Source organism: Ctenocephalides felis, unplaced genomic scaffold (genome assembly GCF_003426905.1).
Source record: "Ctenocephalides felis isolate EL2017-DRISC unplaced genomic scaffold, ASM342690v1 CF-g0.4_SCAFFOLD_00845, whole genome shotgun sequence".
Taxonomy (NCBI): Eukaryota; Metazoa; Arthropoda; class Insecta; order Siphonaptera; family Pulicidae; genus Ctenocephalides; species Ctenocephalides felis.
This window is the reverse complement of record NW_020536999.1, coordinates 60,750,386-60,756,439: the sequence shown is the minus strand read 5'-3', so window position 1 is coordinate 60,756,439 and position 6,054 is coordinate 60,750,386. Positions and strand designations below refer to the sequence as shown.

The window sequence follows — 6,054 nt, the reverse complement described above, 5'->3', positions numbered from 1 at the left end:
TCAGAACCACAGCTCATAAAACTCTTCAATAAGTTCTAATTGTTGTTAACAATATATAATTAATCATGTTTTGCCAAGTGCATGACTAAATATATGTAAAAATGCAGACGTTTACTAAATAAAATAGATAATCCTCCAGGTAACATTATTATATTTATAACTCAGAATAACTTTGACGAATGATTGTTTAATAAATATTATCAGGTTCCTGTCAAGTGGAATTAATAATAATATAAAAGCAAAATATTTATGTATTTGAAATTAGTATTCATTTAATCAATCTCACAAGTAATTCCATACCTTTCAATTAAAAAATAGTATCTCACATCAAATAATAATCCTACAAATCATAACAATAATACAATATTTTGTAAATACAAAATAAGTAGAATTGTATTCAGGTTAGTAAAGAAAAGCATATTGATCAGAAGTATATAATTAGTGGCGTTCGTTGTTATGAAATGGCAGAAACGCTAATCATACTTCAGCAATTAATTATCGTGTTTAAAAACTAAACAATTGCAAAATATTATTGTTCGTGTTGAAAATGTATGGAACAAAGCAGCCGTGATTTCATATTGGCGTAGATTGAAAACCATGCGAATAATTGTTTAGTAAAAAAAAACAGGAAATATTGACATATTTGTGATAGTCTACATTACTGATGCGTATTAATGTTAACTTAGAACAAGAAATTTAATAAGAAAAATAAAATGTTTGTTGAACGTATGGTAGAGCGGGGCACAAAGGTCCAATTTGACTTTTTTCAATTATACTGTGTAAACAAAAACCAAGTACGTTAAAACAAATAACATATATCAAACAAACAACTATATAACTATCTATATTCAGCACAATTCGTAGCTAATTTTTGTAATTGCGTTTTTTTGCTATTTTTCAACAATTTTACCCTATTTATTCTATATACGATATAAAAAGAAACAGCACGGAGGAAAAAAGATCCACCATTCTATTATTAATTGACAAAAGATTTCATGGAATAATAATTACTTATTTAATCAATTTGATGCTGTTAAATTATTAGGTTAAACAACAAAATTAAAAATCATAACCTAAATATACATTTTTAAACATAATGAAAAATTTATGAACTCTAACTACTATTATAAATCTTATTTTGGTAGGTAAGGGAAAGTCCCGTAACTCCGGACGGCACCTAGCACCGGACACTCTATTAAACACGTATTATTAAAGCGAAAAACACATCTTCAAACAAGTGAATGAATTATAACTAAAAATTATAGTTAGGTATCATACACTAAACAAGGACTAACAATGAGAAAATATATTTTCGTTAAAAAATTGGCAATGTGGCCGTTTATATCGTGATAGGGATGTTGGCTCGTTTCATCTTTTGCCCTGTACTTGCAAATATTGTTGTTAAGAAGTTCCTAGCTTCACTTATTTCTGAGATGTTGGTGGTGGACCTTTTTACCCGCGGACCTTCACTTCCCACTCTACCCTATAGCTATTTTGTGACGTTTCGGAATTAATTATGTTCACTCTTTACGTCATTTGGCTTATAAATGAACTCATACTACCATTACAAATTATTAAATATTACATATTATTTTATAAAACCTAGCTAGTACAAATATAACAGAATATGTGAAAAAGTGTTTTGCTTAACAGAAATGCACGTAGCACAAAATTGTTTTAAAAATAGTATATTTTATGAAAACAATCGAGGCAAAAGGTAATTTCTATTTAAGTTGCACCATGTGTAAAAAAATGAGATAGCTTAGTTCAGCATAACAACGTACCTAAATATACAATCTTAGAATATTTATATACAGCATTTATATAGAACACTGTATTACATTGATTTATTCATTAAAACACAATAAAAGCTTGAATTCAAAACAAGGATAAATTCTCCTTTTATATTTTTTTTAATATTCATTATAATAATTCGTTTCATCGAAAAAATGACGGCTACCAAACGACTATCTCTTCTGAAATCCTAAATAAACTTTGAAATGTTTCTTTCAACAGCCGTTTCTTCTTGAGAAAATTTAAGGAAACGAGTATTTTTTTTATTCTATCAAAACGTTCTATAGCAAATACACAGTAAAATCAGTCGAACCCTATCTTTATCATTAGAAGTTTATTATTATTTATTTTAGAACAGAAATTAGAATTATAAGTAAGTGTAATGAGCTATTCAACAACATCTCATTCTTCTAATACTGATGATCTATTCTTGATGCAGTAATAAGGCCTACCTTCGAACGTAGAACTCTCTGGCCAAAAGCTCTTACCATTGAGCCAAAAAAAAAACATATCAAAAATTTTAAAAATTATTTTTCATCAATGTTTTTCTTATAAAGTTATATTCTGATTAATGAAGTTGAATGATCAGTTGACCAAGCTTAGCAAATTGACTCTATTCTTCCCATTAAGTGTAGAAAACAATCATGATTAAAAAAAATATTAAAAAGTAAACCAAAACAACAAGAACTTTATACAATAACAAATTACAATTTCACATGAACCAAATACTCAAAAAGAAAATTGGCCCTCTGACCACAACTACCAGTAATTGAACCAGTCGTTGACGCTAATCACCAGTTGTTCTATTCATGTTATTATTATTCATGTTTAATTTCCCTACGTTTTGTTTTCATAAGATTATTTTACTTTACATTCATATCTTGTTGATCAACTAAATTATTTTCAGACATAAGAAAGTTCATGCAACTTTATTTAAAGCACGTACAACGTACAACTTATTTTTAACTATACACGATATATCGCTAATTTTGTCCATTAACTTCATAAATATATCAACAAAGATACGAATATACTATAAGTTAATGTAAATATCTTAAATTTTTTGATTATTATTATTAACATCAATCATAACATAATAGTCTTATAAGGTTCATGTGATCGATTCGGGATACTACAGTAAGGAAACCCATAGCTCTGACCACTAAAGTTAATTATTAGGAAAGTGATGGTTTTATTATGTATTAGGTGTTGATTCAAAAAAGGCAAGCAACAAAATTATGATCGATAAAATTTCGGACAAAATCGAATAAGTTATAGTAATCGTAAAAAAATTTAAATAATTTTTTTTTACAAATCTTTGCGTTTTAAGGACATTTTTGGTATACATCAGAAAATGTGTAGGTATGTGTGCGTAAGTACGTAGTTCAAACACAAATTTTAGTCCACGGTTTCGAGAGTACGGATCAACCGATTTGAATGATTCAAAAAGCTTTCGAATTATATTGATGAGGAGAAGTGCAGATTAGTTTTTGGCAAAGGCAGGTCCAACCGTTTCAAAAATACGGGGCAAAACAGAGCAAAATTTGGCAATTCAGTTTTTAAAACGACAGAGTATCTGATTTGAATAATTCGGAGAGCCTTGGACTTGTATTGACGAAATGAAGAATTAGTTAGATTTTTGGAAAATGTCGAGCGGTATCGGAAATCCAATAAAAAAAACGTTAGAAAAAATTCCATAGTAAGAATTTTATTTACTTTTCTTTTTCTTTTCATATTATTATTATTATTATTAATATCATTATCTTATTATTTCTATTATTGTTATATTGTTATATTTTATTATTTTTCTAGTATTATTTTATTATTCAGAAATTTTATTTATATTATTATTAACTTTATTTTTATTATTATTTGCTTCTATTTTATATTAAATCATCATATTACGGATATTATTTTCATGTAAATTCTATCTTTACACTCTTATTTATTTAAATTTATGTTATTATTCATCAATAATTCTAGATGTTATTATTTAACAGTTGTAATAAATATTGAAATTAAAAAAAAACTTTTCTATTGTTTCTATTGCAAGATTTAAAATGTATAATCGTCAAACTGAGAAACGCGTGAACTCTTCGATGTTCCTTTAAAATAGCTACGCAGCGCAAATACGCTTTAAAAAAAATCAGACTTTTCAAATGATTCAAAAATGTCAAAGTGAATGTTTCAAAATTCCTAAAAATTTTCAGCCTTTCACTCAAAAACATTTTTTTTCATGAATTTCAAAAAAATTTAAAGCTTTAAAAAGTTTAAATTCATTAACGGAAAGATCCAGCAATTCGCGTTAAGGGACAATGGCATGCCCCACTAGTTCTTCTCCCAAATTTAAATCACAACAGGCAATCAAATCAAGAAAAAATGATTTTCCCAATACGCACGAAGCTAGTTTGTCAAACAATCGTCACGTCGCATTCGATTCGTGAGTGCGTGCTATCAGTGCTATCACTCGTACGTGACATGACGTGCCGTCACGTACCAGTGATAACACGTTACGCGCGCTTTGAACGTGACGCTTAGAAAACGCTAATTGTTACGACGAGCCGCGAATTGAGACGGATCAGCTTGCTTTGGATTAGATTCGAAATTGATCTTAAGATAAGGGGCCATCGAATTCGACAAGACATAGGGTAGAGCGGGGCACAAAGGTCTAATTTGTTTTTGAGCGATTATCTCGTGAAAACCAAAACATAGTATCATAACAAATAATATATATAAACATATCAAACAAACAACTATATGACTATGTTCATATAAAACATATCAAACAAACAACTATCTGACTATGTTCTTATAAAACATATCAAACAAACAACTATCTGACTGTGTTCAGTGAAAATTCCAGCTAGTTCTTTATTCTAGAAATGTGTATTTTGCTGATTTACAAAAATTTGTCAACTGGTTCTTTTTACTCCTATAGGCGGGGTAAATTGGGACAACCAAGGGGCAAACAGGTTCAATGTTTTATTTTAATTTTATATGGATTTTACGAAATAATAGCTACATTAACAAATCAATGCAAACTATAAATTTCATGGGTGCATTTTTTTACAGAGATAACACTGTGAATAACGTTGATTTCGTATTGAGTCAGAATATACACATCAGCAGAGTTGGAATAACTATTTATTTGATTGATCTTTTGTAAAATTGCTTAATTTAACTTAATTTACTTCATTATTTGCTATATTTCATTTTTTACACCTTTGCCAGTGAAGGTTCGGTTGGTACTTTTACCCTCCTCAGGTGTAAGCTTTTATAATGAAAAAAAATGTTGATCTTAAAAATTATATTAAGGAATTCTTAACTTTTCTGGTTCTTGAGATATACTCAAAATCTAATATTCGCTATTTTTCTTTTAAGTCCGATCGAATTCTAAATAGATTTTTCATACATTTTAAAGCTAACAATACAATTTACAGAAATTTGACATTTTATAATGATTCATAAACAGGACATAGCTTTATGTGAGCTTTCGATGCATTTTTCCCTTTGAAGAAATATGACAAAAATGTTTCTTTTGATTTTCCATTTTCAACAAACGTGAAACGAAATTTGTGCAACCAATCAAAAAACTTGTTTTAATGATTGACAGCTAAATTTTCAACCATCCAATAATAAAAAGTTTTATTCATGGACTACGTCAACAAACATAAAAATTAAAATGAACCCATCAAATATATGTATGAATATATTTTATTTAATTATATTTTTCTATTCTTGATGCAATTATAAAAGTATAACATATTCAATACTTTATTTTGTTAAAATTTTCTTATAGTTTGTCAGCAACCGCATATGATCGAGCAATTTGATATTCCATCAATAATTATTTTCAATTATATTTCCGTTTTCAATAATTCAACTAGTTCTCTCATGACTTACTAATACATTATATTTAATTTAATAATTACTTAATTAATTTAACATATTATTAGTTCATTGTAATTTTATAAAATACATTCTTGAACAACTATATTGTATATGGGCATTTTGTCTTAAAACTGATGGCAATAAACAATTATAAAATATTAATTTAGTAACTTTAGAGTAAGTTATAGTAATCGTCCAAAAATCAAAAATGAAAATTTTTGCATATCTCTACGTTTCAAAGGTTTGGCATACCTTAAAAGAATGTATTTTCATTTTATTATATTGGCCATGAAAGCGGCAAGCTTCATGGCATTGAGCTTTTATACCAGATGGTTACTACTCTGTAGAGGGAATATCGGATTTGTATCT

General features: G+C 27.9%; 1 long non-coding RNA gene across 1 annotated transcript in view; it reads right to left on the bottom strand.

Annotated features, from left to right (window-relative positions):
- LOC113364076 overlaps nucleotides 1-6,054 on the bottom strand; it is a 122,740-nt gene that overhangs the window by 89,197 nt on the left and 27,489 nt on the right. The window lies entirely within an intron of this gene.